General features: G+C 34.8%; 1 protein-coding gene and 1 pseudogene across 2 annotated transcripts in view; one reads left to right on the plus strand and one right to left on the minus strand.

Moving 5' to 3' along the window:
- The window catches only part of BABAM2 (BRISC and BRCA1 A complex member 2), a 584,671-nt gene that overhangs the window by 361,570 nt on the left and 201,663 nt on the right, over positions 1–21,438 (plus strand). The gene's annotated exons all lie outside the window — the stretch shown is intronic.
- LOC122742343 overlaps positions 15,031–21,438 on the minus strand; it is a 57,966-nt pseudogene continuing 51,558 nt past the window's right edge.

Genomic DNA, 21,438 nt, shown 5'->3' on the forward strand with positions numbered 1-21,438 from the left:
CTGTCAGAGCTTCTGCTCCACTACCATTGCATTAAAGAACCCATAGTTATTTCCACACCACAGGTTGGCTGCGTTAGGAACATGTAAATTCCCCTTCAGTTCAGGCCTTTTTAAAAAAATGCTTCATTAATGTACTTCTCCTTTTCATACATCACATTTTCAGCTGGATGGGATCTCAGTGATCTTCTAGTTCAGCCCCCTCATTTTGTAGATGAGAAAACTGAGATAAAAAGGCTGAGTTGTCCAGAGTTACACAGCAAGTAAGAGTCCGAAGCAGGATTTGACTCCAGGTCTTCCAGACTTCTGGCTCAGTGCTCTTTCCAATTCACCAGAGGTATCAAATTTCAAGATCACAAGCAGGCAGGTAGCCTGCAGAACTCTTAGTGTGATCTGAACAAGATTAAAATGTGATTGGGAACTGTTTAACAACAAAAAAATGCAACAAAAGATAATGTTAATTTGTGTTTTTTAAAGTCAATATGTGGCTTGTAGAGATCCATTTCTATTTGAGTTTGACACTACTCCATTCTACCACCTAGCTTGCCCATGGGCTGAGAAAGGTTAAGTGACTTGCCCTGGTCACACAGCTAATAAGTGTCTGAGGCAGGATTTTAACTCAGGATTTCCTGATTCCAAGTCTAGAATTCTATTTACTAAGTTGCCTAGCTGTCTCCAACATAAATAGTAAAGACTTCCAGGGGTGGAGCCAAGATGGCAGAGTAAATAAAGCACTCAGTTGAGCTCTCCCAATATTCCCTTCCCAACACTTTTAAAATAACATCTCAGTTTGAGGTCTGGAAGGGCAGGGCCAACAAAAGGTCAAAGTGAGACATTCTTCCAGCCCAAGACAGCTTAGAAGGTCTGCAAGAGAGGTCTGCAACAGAGGTGGAAGCTGACCTGAAGGCTGCATGAATGAAACACCAGTGGTAGGCACAGACAATCAGTGTCTGGTCCTATATCCAGTCATAACACAAGGGTTCCCTCTTATCTCTTTCTGACCTGTTGCCAAGTCCCCTTACCATTGTCTGGCTTGAAAGCTGAAGTTGCTCCTGCTTTTCTTGTTACCACCTAGTCCCAGCATCAACATGAAAGAGTACTACTTCTTGATTGAAAGTGCTTCTCTCAGCCCTGAGGTGTAACTGTTTGGCAACTTCATTGTCTATACCCCTTCTGAGACATGGTTCAAGGGTAGAGAAGAGAGCAATTTCACTGAAAAGGAAGCAGGATCTCTGAGGGGCAGTATCACTTCTGGTCCCAAGGGCTCATAGACTGAGAAACAGTATTGTTTCTGGTTCCAAGGGGGCAGGGGCCAGGAGGATAAGTACTGATTACAATCTCAAGGGATCAGGGGCCCTTCTTGGGTTAGAACCAGAGTACATATGAGGAGAGCAGTAACCACACCTCTTCCCAGATCACACCACCTTGGAAGAACTGAAAACTTCCAAACTCCCTGAACTGTCTCTGAAATCAGCAGTTTGAAAAGCCTAAAGACAGTACCCCCCAACCCCACATTTAGCCCCATGCCAGCCAGGAACAGAGCCCAACCTTAACATAAAGTTCAAAATCAAGAAATAGGGTGCAAAAATGATCAAACACAACAAGAAAAAAGAACCTGACCATAAAAAGCTACAACCATGATAGGGAAGATCAAGACAAACTCAGAAAAAGACAATGAAGTCAAAAGAGCTATAAGCAAAGCCTCAAAGGGAAAAACATCAAGCCCAATAAGAATACCTGAAAGAACCAAAAAAATATTTTCAAAATCAGATAAGAGTGGTGAAGGAAAATTTGCCTTTCTATAAAGGAAGAAGATAACATGTAACTTCTAAGAACTTTTTCATTATTAGGACAGTTAGAAAAAATAAAAAAGCAAGGGAAGAAAATCATGAAGAGACAGTTAATAGTTTGTTTAAAGAAGCACAAAAAAATGCTGAAGAAAATAATACCTTAAAAAAAGAGAATTGGCAAAATGGAAAAAGAGGTACAAAAATCCACTGAAGAAAACTCATTAAAAAACAAAATTTGGCCAATTAGATAAAGAGATACAAAAGCTCACTAAAGAAAATAATTACTTAAAAATTAGAATTGAGCAAGTAGAAGCTTATGACTCCATGATATGTCATGAAACAATAAAACAAAGTAGAAAAAATATAGAAGAAAATATGAAATCACTCTTCCAAAAAAAAAAAAAAGAACTGGCCTGGAAAATATATTGAAGAGAGATAATTTAAGAATTACTGGACTACCTGTAAGCTATGATCAAAGAAGGAACCTAGAAATAATATTTTGAGAAATTATATAGGGAAAAATGCCTTGATAGCCTAGAATCACTGGGTAAAATAGAAATTGAAATAATCCACTTATCACCTCATGAAAGGGAACCCCAAAATGAAAACTACCTGGTATGTTATAGCCAAATTCCAAAGCTTTCAGGTCAAAGAAAAAAAATACTTAAAGCAACCAGAAAAAAAACCAAGACACCATGGATCCCCATTCAGGATCACACAAGATTTAGTAGCTACCCCATTAATGGATTGGAGGGCTTGGATATGATATTCTAGAAGGCAAAAGGTCTGGGGTTACAACCAAGAAACACTTACCCAGCAAAACAAAGTATAATCCTTACAGGGAAAAAATATTTAATCAAGTAGAAGACTTTCAAGCATTCCTGATGAAAAGACCAGTACTGAATAGAAAATTTTTACTTTCAAATACAAGACTCAAGAGAGCATAAAAGGTTAACATGAAAGAGTAATCATAAGGGACTTTAAAAGGTTAAACTATCTTTCTATAAAGGAAGAAGATAACATGTAACTTATAATTGGAAACAAATCCTAAAGAATGAGTGGGTCAATGAAAAAATCATAGAAATGATCAATAATTTCACTAAAGACAATGACAATAATGAGACAACATTCCAAAATTTGTGAGATGCAGCCAAAGCTGTACTTAGGGGAAAATTTATATCTATAAGTGCATACATCAATAAAAGAGAAACAATGAATTAGGTATATAAATTAAAAAAAAACACCTAGAAAAAGAACAGATTCAAAATCCCCAGTTAAACAGCAAAATGAAGATCAAAGGAGAGATTAATAACATTGAAAGTTAAAAAAAAACACATTGAATTAATAAAATAGGCAAACCATTGGTTAACTTAATTTTAAAAAAAGAAAGAAAGAAACCAGTTACTAGTTTCAAAAATGAAAAGGGTGATTATATGCCAATGGAGATGAAGTTATAGCAATTATTAGGAGTTATTTTGCCTAGTTATATGCCAGTCAATCTAAGTGAAGTGGATGAATATTTAAAAAAATATCAACTGCCCAGATTAAGAAAATGGGAAATAGAATACTTTATCTTAGAAAAAGAAATTGAACAAGCCATTAATGAGCTTTCTAAGAAAAAAATCCTGACTGGATTTACAAATGAATTCTAATATTCAAGAAACAATTAGCCTAATAGTCTATAAAATGTTTGAAAATATAGGTAAAGGAGACCTACCAATTTTTTTTTCTGACACAAATATGGGTTAGAGCAAAAACATAGAAAGAAAACTATAGACCAATATCCTTAATTAATATAAATGCCAACTTTTTAAATAAAATACTAGCAAGGTTTTCTCAGCAATACAATGATCAAAGACAATTCCAAACAACTAATAATGAAGCATACTATCCACCTCCAGAGAAAGAACTGATGTTGTCAGAATACAGACTGAAGCATGTAATTTTTCACTTTCTTTCATTCTTTTCTTATATTTGAATCTTATATAAAATGATTAATATGGAAATGTTTTACATTATTGCACATGTATAACCTATATCTGATTGCTTACCATCTCAGTGAGGGGAAAGGAAAAAAAGGAGGGAGGGATAGAATTTGGAACTTAAAACTTAAAAAAACCAAATGTTTAAAAAATGTTCTAATATAATTAGGGAAAAATAAAATATTTTTTAAAAAATTTAAATAAAATATTAACAAGGATAAAACACAAAGTTCATACACCATAACTAGGTAAGATTTATACCAGGAATGCCGGGTTGGTTCAATATTAGGAAAACTATCAGCATAATTGACTATCAGTAACAAAAACAACAAAACAATCATATGATTATATCAATAGGTACAGAAAAATCCTTTGACAAAATACAGTACACATTCCTATTAAAAACACTAGAAAGTGGAGCAGCTAGGTTGTGAAGTGGATAAAGCACCGACCCTGGATTCAGGATGACCTGAGTTCAAATGAGGCTTAGACACTTGACACTTGCTGTATGACCCTGGGCATGTCACTTAACCCCCATTGTCCCACACAAAAAAGAAAGAAACGAAGAAAACTAATTGAAAAGATTAACTTTAGAAAAGTTGCAAGTTATAAAATATAAATATGTTTATAAATAAATAAAAATATAAAAGAGACAGAGAAATTCCATTGAAATAATTGCAGACATTGTGAAGTACTTGGGAGTCTAGCTTTCCAGCCAAACCCGGGGATTATATTACCACAGTTGTAAAATACTTTTCACATAAAAGACAGATCTAAACATTTAGAAAAATATTAATTGCTCATGAGGGGGCTATGCTCCTACAATAAAAATGACAATTCTACCTAATTATTCAGTGCCATACCAATCAAACTACCAAAGAATTAATTTATAGAGCAAGAAAAAAATAAAATTTATCCAGAAGAACAAAAGATGAAAATTATCAAGGGAATCAATGGAAATGAAAATGTGAAGGAACATGGCCTAGCTGAACTAGATCTCAAACTATACTGCAAAGTAGTAATCATGAAAACAATCTGATATTGGCTAACAGAGTGTTGGATCATTAGAATAGATTAGGTACACAATACATATTGTTAATAACCAAAATAATCTAGCATTTAGCAAACCCAAAAGTTTTGTGACCAGAACTTACCACTTGACAAAAATTGCTGGGAATACTGGAAAACAGTTTAGCAGAAACTAGATATAGACCAACTTTTCATACTGTATACCCCCCCCCCCCAAAAAAAAAAAAAGATCAAATGGGTTCATGCTTTAGACATAAGGGTGATGCTGTAGACAACTTCAGGAAGCATGGAATAGTTTACCTGTCAGATCTAAGGATAAGGGAAGAATTTATGACCAAACAAGATGTAAAATGGATAATTTTAATTACATTAAATTTAAATGTTTCTGCAAAAACAAAACCAGTGCAACCAAGTTTAAAATACAGAAAACTAGAAAAATGTTTTTACAAGCATCTCTGGTAAAGGCCTCCTTTTTCAAAGAACTGAGTCAGATTTATAAGAAAATTAATTCCCCAATTGACAAATGATCAAAGGATATGAATAGGCAGAAGAGATCAAAGCTGTCTATATTCTTATGAAAAATGCTCTAAATCACTTTTGATTAGAGAAATATAAATCAAAACAACTTTGAGATACCACCTCATACCAATCAGATTGTCTAAAAGGAAAATGATAAATGATAATTGTTGGAGGGAATATGTAAAAACTGGGATACTTATGCACTGTTGTGTGGGGTTGTGAATGGATATGGAGAACAATTTGGAACTATGCCCAAAGGGCTATAAAAACTGTGCATACCCTTTGACTGAACAAATTGTAGTGTAGAATTGTGATGGAATCCTATTGTGGCATAAGAAATGACAAGCAGGATGGATTCAGAAAAATCTAGGCAGTCTTATTTGAACTCCTGCAAAGTGAGAAGAGCAAAACCAGAAAAATATTATATACCGTAACAGCAATACTGTACAGGTGATCCGTTGTCAAACAGTTAGCCACCCTGATCAAGACAGTTATCCAAGAGAAATCCAAAGGACACATGTTAGAAATTGCTATCTACTTCTAGAGAAAAAAAAAAGATAAACTCTAACGGCAAATAGCAAAACAATCTCAGAGATAACACACAATTATCACAGTGCTATTCATTGATTACTATCCTGCTGAACATGACTGTAATATGTTGGGGTATCTTTTTCTTATAAATCTTTTCAGTTTTAATTGGTTCTTTTCCTATCTTGAAAATTAGATGTTTTTCAGAGAAATTTGCTACAAAGATTCTTTACTCAATTATTTCCCCTTTAACCTTAACTTTATTAGATTTGTTTTGCAAAAACTTTCTAATTATACATAATCAAAATTATCCATTTTACCTTCTATGATCCCTTCCCTATTCCTTGTTTGGTCTTGAGCTTATTTTCTATTCAAAATTCTGATAGGTACTTCCATGTTAGAGAAACATTTGTTTTTAATTTGACCATTTATATCTAGGTGACACAACCATTTGTAGCTTAGCTTTTTATAAGGTGGGAAGTATTGGTCTAAATCTAATTTCCTTGATACCACTTTCCAATTTTCCCAGCAGCATTTGCCAAATAATGAATGCTTATTCAAGTATCTGGTAAAGTACTTATTGAATACTAGAGTATTAGATATATTTACTTATATATTTTGTGTACCTAATCTGTTTGCTTGATTGATCTATTTTTAACCAGTACCAAATTGTTTTATTTTATTTAATAATTATATGAAATATAATGAAAATAATGAGGTTACACACCAAAACTTTCGGTCAGAGTAGTCCTCAGTGGAAAGTTTACATCTCTAAACTTATTGCAAATCTAAACTTTGTTTAAATCTCTAAAAAGAAAGAAAGAAAGACAAGAAGAAAGAATAGTCAACAAATCGAGAATGCAACAAGAACAAAAATCTCTAGAAAACCAGCCAATAAAAAACCCTAATTAAACATCCTGAAAAGCAAGGAAGAGATTTAATAAACTTCAAACAAACATACCCCTAATGAATTAATAAGCAGGATGTGGAGCTAGCTTTTTGAAAAAAAAAACACCTAATAATAAAATAGATAAACTATTTGCCATTTTGTTTAAAAAGAAGAGGAAAACCCAAATGACCTGTATCAAAAATGAAAAAGCAGAATTTGTATCAAACGAAGGGTATTAGAAACTGTTTTGCCTAGCAATATGCCAGTAAACCAAGAGCTTAAAATAATGATAATCAAAATACTCCCACTAACAGAATAAGAAATAAATAATTTAGGGGCAGCTAGGTGGCGCAGTGGATAGAGCACCGGCCCTGGAGTCAGGAATACCTGAGTTCAAGTCCGGCCTCAGACACTTAACACTTGCTAGCTGTGTGACCCTGAGCAAGTCACTTAACCCCAATTGCCTCACTTAAAAAAAAAGAAAAGAAAAGAAAGAAATAAAGAATTTAAACAAATTCATTTCAGAAGGAGAAATTGAAGAATTTCTATATTAACTTCCATAGGGAAAAAACAAACCCAAGGCCGAATAGATTCACAAGTCAATTCTTTCAAACATTTAAAGAATAATTCCTGTGTTACATACTGTTTGCAAAATAGCAAATGAAGAGATCCTACCAAATTCCTTCTTTGACAGAAATCTAATTTTCATACACCCACCAAAGAATTAAAAGAGAAAACTATAGACCAGTTTCCTTAATTGAACATTTTTTTGCAAAAAAATGCAAATAAAATTTAAATTGGTCAGTTTTAAAAATTATATGCTATGACCAGGTTGGATTTACACTAGGAATACAATGTTTGGTCTAATATTAGGAAAACTATGTATTTAACTAAATTTATGACAAAAACCAAAAATCTCCATATGATTATATCAGTATATGCAGAAAATTTTTTGACAAAATATTAGAAAATATAGTAATTGGTATATCTTTACTTTAGTATGTAGTACGTATCTAGAACTAAGAACTGATTTGTATAATGGGGACAAACTGAAATCCTTTCCATCAAAATCAGGGTTAGAACAAGGATATCCATATAGACATTTTTATTTGATGTGGTACTAGAAATGTTGTCTGTGAGAAAAAAAATAAATTGAAGGAATCAGGATAGATGAAGAAATAACAGATTACAACTTTTGTTGATGACAATGGTGTATTTCTTTTAATTAAAACAATAACTTTAGCATACTTGGAAAATATACAATAAATCCATAAAACTGTTAGTATTTCTTCGTAATATCAATAAAATCTCTCAAGAGATAAATTCCATTTAAAATAACTAAAGGATGTATTAATAAATACTTGTGAGTCTACCTATCAAGATAACACAAAGAATTATATAAATACAATTGTAAACCACTTTTTAAACAGAAATAGACATAAATAATTAGAAAAATAAGAGTTGCTCACGGTTAAGAGGCGCCAATATAATAAAAATAACTGTACTACATAAATTATTTGGTCAGTGCCATAGAAATCAAACTACCAAAAAGATTACCTTATGAAACTAGGGGAAAAGTAATGAAATTCATATAGAGACAAAAAAGGTCAAGAATTTTAAGGGAAAAAATGGGTGTGGGGGGTTAGTGGGAAGAGACCCTACTAGTAACAGATCTCAAACTATACTATAAAGCAATTTTCAAAATACATTTTTGAGATATCAAAATCAGCATTTAGTTTTAAAAAACCTAATCTATAATCATTTTTAAACATTCTTGATATGCTCTCAAATTTGTTTGTATAAATAGCTTGAAATAGTGTGTCTCCAGCCACACACAAAGATACATGGAGACATGCCAAGACTTTATTTTCTGCTTGAGCTATAGAAGATGAGACCTGTTTCCCCTGGACTAGTGCCTATGATACTAGCTTAGAAAGAAATACTTCAGTTTATAATATGTAGAACACAGGCATCCTGGTCACTGGGTCTTGTAGGGGATGTAGTTCTACAGTTGAGTAAATCCAGATAGGAGCTCCTTTGCCTATTAGGAGCCAAGAATTTTTTTAAATGTTTATATAATATTTTCTTTTATCCCAATTTACATGTGAAACTATTTTAACATTAATTTTTTAAATGTTTATTTTCTCTCCTTCCCCACTCCCCCTTAATGAGAAGATAAGCAATTTTGTATAGGTTATACATGTTTAGTCATACAAATCATATTCCATATAAGTCATGTTGTGAAAGAAAACACGGGGTAAAAAAGAAAAATAAAGTTTTAAAACGTACACTTTGATCTGCATTCAGACTCTTTCAATTCTTTCTCTGGAGATAGTGTTTTTCATCACAAATCCTTTGGAATTGTCTTGGATCATTATATTGCTGAGAATAACTAAGTCATTTACAATTGATCATCATACAATATTGCTGTTACTTTATACAGTGTTCTAGTTCTGCTCATCTCGTTTTGACACCAGTTCATGTAAGTCTTTTCCAGGTTTTTCCATCTTGCTTATCATTTCTTATAGTATAATAGTACTTCATTACAATTTTATACCACAACTGGTTCAGCCATTCCCCAATTGATGGGTGTCCCCAATTCTTTGCAACCATTAAAAGAGCTACTTATAGGGGCAGCTAGGTAGCGCAGTGGATAGAGCACCGGCCCTGGAGTCAGGAGTACCTGAGTTCAAATCTGACCTCAGACACTTAACATTTACTATCTCTGTGACCCTGGGCAAGTCACTTAACCCCAATTGCTTCACTTAAAAAAAAAAAAGAGCTACTATAAATATTTTTATATATGTAGATCTTCTTTTTTTTGTTTTTTATTTCTTTGGGATACAGACTTATTAGTAATATTGATGGGTAAAAGGTTATTCATGGTTTTTATAGCCCTTTGCACATAGTTCCAAATTGCTCTCCAGAATGGCTGGATAAGTTCACAACTCCACCAACAGTGGCATTAATGTTTAATTAATCCCCTGCAACATTTGTTATTTTCCTTTTCTGTCATATTAACCAGTCTGATAGGTATGAGGGGGATACCTCAGAGTTGTTTTAACTTGCATTTCTTTATCCATAGTAATTTAGAGCATTTTTTTCCTATGACCAAAGATAGCTTTGATTACTTTGTCTGAAAACTGCCTTCACTATTTATCAATTAGGGAGCTATACTTATTTTTATAAATTTGACTAATTTCTCTATATATTTGAGAAATGAGGCCTTTTTCAGAGAAATTTGCTATAAATTTTTTTCACAGTTATGATTATTAACTGTGTATTTCCTCCTAGTTATCTTAATCGTTCTCCATTTAATTTGTCCATACTCAAGCATTTTGCTTCTGACTGCTGCTTCCTCCAATCTGCCCTCCCTTCTATCAGCATCCCCCCTTCTTTTATACTCTTCCCCTCCTCCTTTTCTGTAGAGGAAGATAAATTTCTATACCCTGTTGAGTGTGTATGTTATTCCAATCTTTGAACCAGTTCATATGAAAGTAACATTCAGACTTCCTGCCCCCTCAAGTCTTCTATCTTCCCCTCCACTGTAGAAGCTCTTTTTGAATCTTTTATGTGAGATAACTTACTCCGTTCTACATTTACCTTTTCCCTTCCCCTTCTCCAAGTATTTTTCTTCTTCTCACCCCTGAATGTTATTTTTTTTTAGAGATTATCCCATCATGTTCAACTCATACCTATATTCTTCTTCTAACTACCCTAATAATGAGAAAGTTCTTAGGAGTTACAAGTATCATCTTCCCATATAGGAATGTAAATAGTTTAACTTTATTGAATCCCTGATGATTTCTCTTTCCTACTGACCTTTTAATGCTTCTTCCTTGTCTTGTATTTGAAAGTTAAATTTTCTATTCAGCTCTGATCTTTTCATCAGGAATGCTTAAAAGTCCTATATTTCATTAAATATCTATCTCCCTCCCCCCCCCCCCACCGAAGGATTATGCTTAGTTTTGCTGAGTGGGAAACACCTGTTTCTTAGTTGTACTTTTAGCTCCTTAGGCTTCTGGAATATGATATTCCAAGACCTTTGATTCTTTTTCAGAGCTAGTTCTGGGGCATCTGCAAGTTTTTTATTCTTCCAAGGTGGTATGTTCTAAGGAGAATTGTGTTTACTACTCTCCTGGCCTGTGCTCTGATCTATGACCACAGGCACTTTTTCCTGCTCTAGAACTGTAACTGGGGTCCCTGATCCCCTGCAATAGCAAGCTCTGGTGGTCCTGATGTTCCTCCTTACCCTGGGACTGAGACCCAGGACTGCAACCCTGATCCTCATATAGGCAATGCAATAGAGTCCTGTACCCATTGCCAGTAAAAGGACCCTTGTAATCCTCTTCTGACCAGTTGTCTGACCCCCTTATCTCCCTGGGCTGAGAGCTCCAGAAGCTGCTTCCACCACTACTGCTACTAATTCACTCACCTCCACAGTTCTAGATTTTAAAAATATCACATTAGTCCTGAGTTTTACAAGGCTACTCTTGGGGAATTATTGGTCCTGGAATATCAAGCTTTTCAGTGTGTGCATAAGTTTCTCAATGCAGAATGAATGAAAGAAGCATTTATAAATTGCTTAGTTTGTACAAAACACTGTACTAAGCATTGGGAATATACAAAGAAAAGTAAGACAGTGTCTGCTCTCAAGGAGCTCATCTTCTAATGAGGGAGACAACACATATAGAAGGTTTTAGTTGTAAGTCATGTGACAAAGCAAATCTTTGTTCCTCTTCTTTGATGTCATTTCCAGTTATGCAACATCAGTTTCTGATGTTGAGCCATTTGACAATACCAAGGACTTTGGTGCCAAGAACACAAATGTATATATAAGACCTTGTTTATAACTCAGAGTATTTTTTAACCTCTCACTCATTCTCAAAAGAATTCATTATATTTATCTGAAGCACTTTTCAATTTTGCTAGGTGTCTGAACAATGGTTTAACAGATTAATAGTGATCCAATTTCTTATTACCAAGCAACCATTGATTCTTCACATTACAAAATTTTTAAATTTGCCTCAGGGTGGGAAGCAGAGGGAACACCCTTAGGAATAGGGGCCTTGGTACTGAAAATGAGAAGCACTTTGGAACTTCTAGGGTCATTGATTTTATTTATTTTTTTTTTTGTGGGCCAGTGGGGGTTAAGTGACTTGCCCAGGCTCACACAGCTAGTAAGTGTTAAGTGTCTGAGGCTGGATTTGAACTCAGGTCCTCCTGAATCCAGGGCCCAGTGCTGTATACACTGTGCTACCTTGCTGTCCCCAAGGGTCATTGATTTTAATTGACATTTAACTCATTGGTCATGATACTTCCATTTTTGGTGTCTGATGCCTCTAAGAATCCTATGCCAAACCACCTCTCACCTTTTCACATACTTGAATAATACTTTAGAATGTAATTCATTTCTTAAATTTGTGGAATCATTGAAGTTGTTCCATAATGTGATATTTTATTTCCTTGGAAACAGGGTCCTTGAAACATCTAATGGTTGGGGCTGGTGGAAAAGTAATTTTTTAAACGTTATTTCCCTGTGTCTTATTTATAAAATTATGCTTAGGAGGTTATGATTTAAACATAGTATTTTGAATCAAAATCTCTTAGTAATGATCCTGTACAGAATTATTCTGAGCTTGTTAAAATTCAAACACTTCATAATTCATTGACAGATACTAATGTCAGCAAAAGACTAAGTCAAACCAACAAATGATTAGCACTGCCAATAGGAATATAAATAAATCCAACTAAAACCCACAAGTGATTAGGGTTGACAATAGAAGTATCAATGAGACCTTATTAATGAATGCTCTTCCATTCTGTGGACATTGCCCTATGCAGATAGCTTTAACAACTAAGAAACTCCTGCCAAGTTTCTTCTGGAAAAAAAAAAGTAGCTATATAACTCTAATGAATTTCTTTTCACTGATTAACAAATAACTCCCTTATGCCCTTTCCCCCACTTCTTTTTTTTTCTCCTTGGAAGACTATGATGCAAGGCTAAATTCTTTCGTGCCAAGTTTTCATCCTAGAACAGAATTTTACAGCCATGTGTTTCTGAGAAAAGGAGTTTAATAACCAAAGGATGACAGCACTTATATGTTTTAATGTTTTGCTCTGACATAATACTTTTCCTTTCCCTTAACTGCATCTAAATTAAAATCAAGCATTTAATATGTTTGAATGTTTAAAGAAAAAAAATCATAGGATCATAATGGTTTACTACATATAACAATGTCTCATAATGTTCCTCTTGAGTTAAAACATTGTTAAGCATCTGTGATTTTATGTCAAATATTGTATTGAAGGAAACAAAACAAATCATTTGTTTATCTCTGTATTGACATAAAATATTCATGGAATTATTAGGGAAAAGCTGAAGTGAAGAACCTTTGGTCATTATTATTTTGGGCTTCTAGGCATCATTTAGCCAAAAACTCACATTGTAGCTTCGTGAGCTTTTTTTTCTAAATAGGTTTTATAAATTCATGGACTCTTAGAATTAGAAGGGATTTTAAAAGTCATCTAGTATACCCTCATTTTACAGATGATGTTAAAGCCTAAAGAGACAAAGTGACATTTCTAAAGAACACGTAACTAAATAGTGAAATTCACACCCAGGCCTCCTTACTGCTAGGCTTGTATTTTTTCCATTGTACCATGTTGCTTTACCCTGGTCAATGGGGAATTTGATAATGAGGATTAAAGTAGAAGGAGTTTATGGGATGTTTACAACGTGCAAATAAATTGAGCATTTTTCTGAGAACTGTGTTGCAACTAAGAATGTACTTTGTGATAATACTAGAAATCTGACAATTATCTACACTGTAGTGTCACTATTCCTCACATTCCACATTAATCCTCAAGGAACATTTATTAAATGCTTAACTGCATGCTAGACATTACTGAAGCAAATTTAAAATGGTCTTTGCTCTTGAGAAACTTAGAAGACAAACAATACTAATATCAACACATATAAGAAAAGTGTAAACTGTATTCAAAAATCTATCCCTACTTTATATAGGTAATTATATATAAACACTGAAAAATATAGGTAAGGGAAAACTTCTGACTAGTTTAAGTAAAAAGAAAGATGCCATGTCACACCAATTTTAAAACAAATTGACCCTGAACTATTTGGTATTATCTAATGATCATTCCATCTTTTCTTTTCTACCTTCAAGCTCCTTGGATACAGGATTTTAAAATGTTGAATGAATTTCTGACAACCAGCTTCTTCTTGGACCCTCTCCAATTAAATTTTTGTCCTTGAGCTCTATTTAGTTCAAGGTCATTGATCACATACTGACAAATATCATTTCTTTCCTCTTGACTTTGACATCTGGAGACATCTTTACCACAGATAAACATTCACTCCCCAGTTCCCTCTTCAGCTACGGTGTATAAAACATTTTTTACCTGATTCTCTTTTCATTTTTTCTCCCAGAGCCTCTGGATTAGGTCTCCATAACCACTGATTACATTGAGTTGAAGATCTTGTAGATTTCACAGACAGGTGTGGCAGTCATACTTCTTATTTCATAACTTGCACAGATTTCTAATGAGGATATTGAAGTTTCTATAAGTGCTTTCTCCTCAAAGACCCCTGTTATGAGGGATCCACATCAAACCATATTCTTTGGGACCTTTATCCTTCAGGCCAGATATAGTGCACTCTCCTAAAGATGAGTCATCCTGGATGCTGCTACCTCAAGGAAAACAGTGAAGACAGTGCTATTCATTCATCTTCTCTCCGTGACCCTCAGTCATGATTTTCCCCATTGTAAGGATAATGACACTATTTCTTTAACGTCATAGAAACCTTAAAGAAATCTTTAGCTCATCCTGTCTTTTACAGTTAGTCTTTTAGTACATTTTTCTTTTCTTCTACTCTGTAGTATAGTTTGAGATAATTCCGGGTACTAATGGGCCCTCTTCTTTCCTTCCCACTTCTTTCTTTCTTTCTTTCTTTTTGGATGCTTCCTATTTTATTTATTTTTTCAGTTGAAACAATTTTATTTCACAGTTACTTTTCATAAAGACAGTATGTTCTTCATATAAAAACAGTAGTGCCAATACCCCATTCTTTCTAGAAAATGATTACATCTTCCCTTTTAAAGAAATTGTACCCAGTTATAGCCTTTCAGTCAGGTTTCTTAGAAAAAATCTTTCCAGGACTGATCCCTAAGAACATCTCATTCTATAACTCTGAATCTGGTTTAAAGCGTAGATAATGGCTGATATATGAACAGAAGGGTTCCTTTTAGACTGACTAACATAGATGTAGACTGGCTTATACAAATGAGTGCTCCGTTGGCTCATCAGCCTTCTCTGTAGATTCATCAGCAGGGTGAGCAGGCTGTGCTTTTCTCTGTGGTCTTTCTTCAAGACTTTGCAGGAAAGGAGACACATCATCATCATCATCACAGATGGTGAACTCCAAGTCTTTCCCAACAATTCCAATGGAAACAGTCTTTGTGGTTACGTCCTGTTCTGCAGAAAGTGTTTCCTGTAAGGCACACAGACCATGTTTCACCAGTTCATTCAGATTGCAGTCACTGAACTTGGACATATACTTCTCCAAGTAAGTATGGAGAAGACAGTGAACGGGTTCTAATGGATATAGCCTGATGGTCAAAGTGTTTGCAGATGGAAAAGTTTGGAAGATTGTGGACCCATATCGTCATAACCTGTGATAAGCAGTCCCCACATCATATGGTTTCTGGCCGTAGCACCATGTCTATGTCTGGGTCTTGCTTCCAATTACAGACATGAGGTGAGATACTGGACGAGGTCTGTCAGACACAAATATGGAATCCAGGCACTCCTGATGCATGAAATTGCATACCACTTCTTTCTTTAAAAAAAAAAAAACTTTTTCTTTCTTAAATAAGTTTTCTGTTTTTTAAATCACCATAGTTATCCCAAGTATCTCTCCCCATTTCTTTCCCAGAGAGTCATCCTATATGAAAAAAAAAGTACTTTTTTAGAGAGAAAAAAAGTCAGCTGAACTGATCAATACATTGAAAAAGTCTGAAGACATATACAATGTCCAGTACCAATGAACCTTCTACCTCCACAGTTGGGTAGGTTGGGGTAGTCTCTAATATTTCTTCATTCAAATCCTGCTTGATTTTTACACATTTACTTTTAGTTTGTATATATGTGGTTATTATTATTATATGAAGACCTTTTTTTTTAATTGATGGCTTCAGTGGTGTATAGAAGTCCAGTAACTGAGTCTATGGTTCAAAGGGTGTGGACAGTTTAGTCACTTTTTTGCATAATTCCCAAATGCTTTCCCAGCTCCTCTAACAATGTATTAGTGTACCTGTCTTTTTACCACCCCTCCAACATTGACTAATTGCCTTTTTTTGTCATTCTTGACAATTTGCTAGGTATAAGATGAACCCTCAGGGTTGTTTTTCTTTTTCATTTCTCTTATTATTAGTGATTGAGCAGTTTTTCATATAGTTGTAAATACTTTGCAATTCTCTTTTTTGAAAGCTGTTCATATTCTTGGACCATTTGTCTACTAGTCACACATATTTATTAATTTTTTATGTATTTTGGGTACTAAATCCTTACCAGAGAAATTTGATACAAAGTTTTTTTCCCCCGATTCAACCACTTCCATTCTTAGATTCATTGTTTGTGCAGAAGTCTTTCCGTGTCAATAATCAAAGTTACTATTTTCTGTTTTAAAATTCCTTCTGTCTCTTGTTTGGTTAAGAAGACATTTCCTGTCCATAGCTATGAGAAGCATGTGATGTTTCTCTTCTTTTTTCAAAGGATGACCTTTAATATTAAGGTCATATATCTGTTTAGATTTTATTGTGTAATGAGGTATAAGCTATTAGTCTAAGCCCAATTTCTGGACTGCTTTCCCATTTTCCTAACAGTTTTGATCAAATAGGGAGATTTTTTCTTAGTTATCAAATACCAGTCTTCTCACTTTTAAAAATTCCCTTTATTCTTCACTTTTTACTTTTCTGGATCAATTGTATTATTTTTTTCTAGCTCTTTCCAAGTAACCGTTTGTCAGTTTAATTGGTATGACAATGAATAAGTAAATTAATTTAGGCAGTATTAATTCGACCTCCCCCTGAACAATTAATGTCTAAACCTCCAAGTTTCTTAGCTCTGTCTTTGTTTGTATAAAGAGCATTCTGTAATTGTCTTCATACAATTTCTGTGTGTATCTTAGTAGCTAGTTTTCTATATCTTTTATACTTCCTGTAGTTATTTTAAATAGAATTTATCTATCTCTTTATCCTGGGTTTTGTGTGTAATGTACAGAAATGCTCATAATTCGTGTACATTTGTTTTATATTCTGCAGTTTTGTCGAAGTTGTTAATTGTTGCAGTTAACTTTTTGTTGATTTTTAGGGGTCTCTAGGTAAATTATCTTGTCATCTTCAAAAATTATACTTTTGTTTCTTCTTTACCTGTATTTATTACCCCAATTTTTTTCTTATCTCATTGCTATAGCTGGTAAATTATTAGAAATTCCTTTAGTTTATCCCCACTACAAATAATTCTGGTTCTTGGTTTTGTTGAGGAAAGACCTACTTATTCTTTTATTTTCCAGTGTTTTAATAGGATTGGGTATTGCATCTTGTTACAGCATTTTCCACATCTATTGATATGATCGTGTGATTATTGTTGGCTTTGCAAGCCATGAAGTGCTGTATAGATGATGATGGTGACGATGACAATGAGAATGACGGTGGTGGTAATGGTGATCCTTTTAATTCCTCCTGCTGTGTTATTTGAGGATTTCAGGGACAGGCCCAGATGCTTTCATTGTGCCCAAAGTAGTTTGATTCAAAGTAAAGTCTGAGAGCCTCCCACTGATCAGAACTCTATAAGTTGTTGATTTGTGTTTGGGTCTGAGCAACACAACTGTGGGCTTGCTTCTGCTTGGAATTCCAAGGAAATGCTGCTAGCCTTTACCACTGTTAACCAGCTGGAAGGCTCTTCAAGTTCAGAGTAACAGGACTATAGTTCTCATTTTGAATGGGGCTCTTTGCGCTAGTTAATCTTTTGTAGGTTTTAGATTGGGTTGATGATGAGATCTGTTCCTCTGTCCTGCTCTCAGGATCAAAGACACACAGCTGCTATATGCTTTTGTACCTATTTCTAGTTCAGCACATAACTGTGATAGCTCCTTGCCCTGGAATCAGCTTTACATGCAGTTCCCCTTCTCAGTCCCCACTGCATCTGTGACCGGGCTGTAGGTAAGTCACCCCAGGTGGCACCTGTTCCTGTTCCCTGTATAAATTCTGAAATTTCTGTGCTGGATCTGGGACCTTTTCTTGCCCCAATTACACAGCACCCAGCAGACCCTCATTCAATCCTCAGTGCTTAAAGGCTCTGAGTGGTGCATTCTTAGCTAGATCCTCTCCCCAGGGTCCACAGAACTCTCTTTCCATCTCCTGATGCCAACCTAGCCCGTCATATTTTTTCTTATATTTCCCAATCAGGACCTGTTCTGGTGTGTTTTCTAGATCTTTGTGGAGTAGTTGGAAGGGCTTGGCTATACTGCTTCCTTATACTCAGTCTCTTGGTTGGTCTACCTGTTGTTTTATTTTATTAATATTCTCATTAGGGCATTCATTTAGCAAGCTTCTAAACCAACATTCTTACCTGTTCAAATATTAGGCCTTTCTTTAACTAACACTAAGCATTCTTCCTCTGAGACACAACTTTTGATCTTGGTCATCTCAGGTATAAGCGTTTCAGATTCTCTACTCCATGCTAAGAGGAGAGTTCTAGAAATCTTAGGAATATTTTATTTCTATAGTCATGTCTCAAGCATTTAAAATATCAGTTATTTCATATTTAAGATTATGATGTGTAACAAGAGACTGATTTCCAAAGGAATGCCCATCAATTGGGGAATGGCTAAAGAAGCTGTGGTATATAATGGTGATGGAAAGTTATTGTGCTATAAGATATGACAAGCAGGATGATTTCAGAAAGACCTGGAAAGACTTGTATAAACAGATGTATAGTGAAGTGAACAGAACCAAGAGAACATTGTGCACAGAGACAAGCAGTAATGTTTGATGAAAAACTGTGAATAACTTAACTATTCTCAGCAATACAATGATCCAAGGCAATCCCAAAGGACTAACAATGAAACATACTATCCACTTCCAAATGTAAGGGCCAAATTTAGTATGGGAAGTTAATTGGGTGGCTCACCTTAATATTGAGTTAAGAAAAGAAACAGCCTCTTTCAGAAACAAAACAGGTTTATTAATGAGAACAAATTTAAAACACTATCTGAATCACACAAGTGAAATTAATAGAACTAGAAACAATGTATAAACAACATATAAATCTCAGGGGTAAAAAGGCCCCAGACACCCCAAACCTGCCTGCAGACCAGCTAGCTTTGCCTCAAAAAACAAAACAAACTCACCACACCCGAAATCTGTAGCTTTAAGGAGAATCAGCAGTGCAGTCTCTTCTGTTTTGTCCAAAGGTCAAACACCAGCAGCTCCTCTAAAATGTCTGCCTTCCTTCCCCGTTTCCCTCAGAACACTCTCTCACTGCCTTTATTTCTAACTCCCCCTAACTGAATATCCACTGTATCTCTAACTGTAACTAACTGACTCTTCCACAGGAAGGGTAGGGTCGGTTCTTAGCCATGCTGAGTCTCTGATTGGCTCAACACACCCACATGGCTGTCCCCATTATAATCTAGCCAGACCCACATGGGCATGGGAAAGCTAAAAGAAGAGGCATAGTTACTTAGTTTCAATAAATGTTCCCTGTGGTCAGAGTTCCACTTGTTCAATTATTTCTCAAAGTAAGCTTTTCAAGCTTACATTTTTTTTTTAGTCTGACCATAATAAAGCAAAGATAGGATCATGAAAACCCCAAAGCATAATTAATTCCTGCACATTGATTGAACATAGACTGAACCATGCTATTTTTTCACTTTCATTTTTTCTTTTATTCAAGTTTTCTTGTACAAAATGGCTATAATACTATAAATAAAAATGTTTATTATTTTTAAAAATAAATAAAAGGCAAGAGGAAAAAAAGAGACTTATTTCATATTTGTCTTTCTAAAGTCCTTTAGGTTTTTAGGGAACAATGGCTTTGGTGTCTTAGGAGTTCAGTACTACTTCTCATTTGTTAGATTTTGTAGCTACCAATAATTGAGGAACATTGTAGAGCAGTGTAAAGAGATTTGGATCTTGACTTGAAATCAGATAATTTGGGCTTAAATCCCTAGTGTGCCACTTGCCAAGATTAAAATCTTGTCTCTTCCACTTGCAACCTATGTGATTTTGGGCAGGTTACTTAACCTCTCTGGGCTTCAGTTTACTCATCTGAAAATTTAGTCATTAGATTTGATAGCCTCTAAGGTCTTTCTGTTCCAAGTCTTTGATCCTTCAAATTTCTGATACTTATACCTCAACAGCATCTGCTTTGATACAATGCCAAGATGAACTCATGCATTTTTTTAAGGTTCACTTGCTTTTAACATATAGAATGGTAACTCTCCATCTTTTGAAGAAGTTGGGTTCCACTCTTTGTTTCTAAGTCATTTGTTTGTAATTTGAAATCTGTCTTCGCATAGGAATGATAGTATAAATGGTGGTTGGTTTCTAAAGCCTATTTAACCCATGATTAATAATGGTATATGTTTGCTAGTCTATGAACACATATCTGATACACATATATTGCCAGTATAAAGGCAGGAGAAGGGAGAATGCTGTGCCCATGCTATTACAGGGGAAGGGATTTAGCATCTGTGGAAGTAGAAATGTCTGCAAATCTACTGATAGAAGATTGGTAAGAGGGAAATTATACGGGACAGGTTTAAGATGCAATACTGGTTAAAACCCTCTCATGGTCAGTCCTGTGCTCCCTAGTCAGCAGAATTAGGCTCTCTAGCAATGGAACGAAATAGTTCCACAGGATAGTGGGCTAGGGTTGCAGGAGAGACTGTAAGCATAGCCACTCCCCAGGTATTAGAGTTAGAGAAGGTTCTAGCCACTAGGGAATGGGAACATTCATAAATTGGGTTATGTTGGGTAATGCTGAGTACTATCTTTTCTCCAATCTTCAGGTATACTGTTTTCTGTCACTCACATTCAGTCATCTCCTTGTGCTTTCTTGCTTACATTTACATGGATGCACTTCCATTATCTCATTAGCATCTCATAACAATTCTGTAAAATAAGTTGAACTAATATCTCCATTTTACCTTTGGTCAAACAACTAAGCAACAGTCTATGACTAGAGAATTTCGAGTTGGAAAGGATCTCCATGGCCATCTAGTCCAACACATACCAAAAAAAAAAAAAGAATCCCCATGATGACATACTTAACAATCCAGGCTGTGTTCAAAGACCTCCAATGAGCAAGAAACCAGCACTTCCCAAAGTAATCTATTCCACATTTGGATAGTCTTAGGTTTTTGTGTTTTTATAACCTCTACCTATTACTCCTGATTTTTAGTCTGTTTATTCTTTGTGCTATATCACACTACCTCTTTTGGGTACTCTATGTATTCCATAATATCTCTTAGTTCCTTTTTGATTTAGCATAACTAAATAGAGAATTGAAATTCCCTCTCTGCTTTAATGAAATTCTCTTAGCACTTTGGCCCTTGTCGACCTTTTACCTCAGTAAATTGGCACCTTTGGACTAGCTCTTCCCATGATATATTTATTAG

The sequence above is a fragment of the Dromiciops gliroides genome, chromosome 2, assembly GCF_019393635.1.
Source record: "Dromiciops gliroides isolate mDroGli1 chromosome 2, mDroGli1.pri, whole genome shotgun sequence".
Taxonomy (NCBI): Eukaryota; Metazoa; Chordata; class Mammalia; order Microbiotheria; family Microbiotheriidae; genus Dromiciops; species Dromiciops gliroides.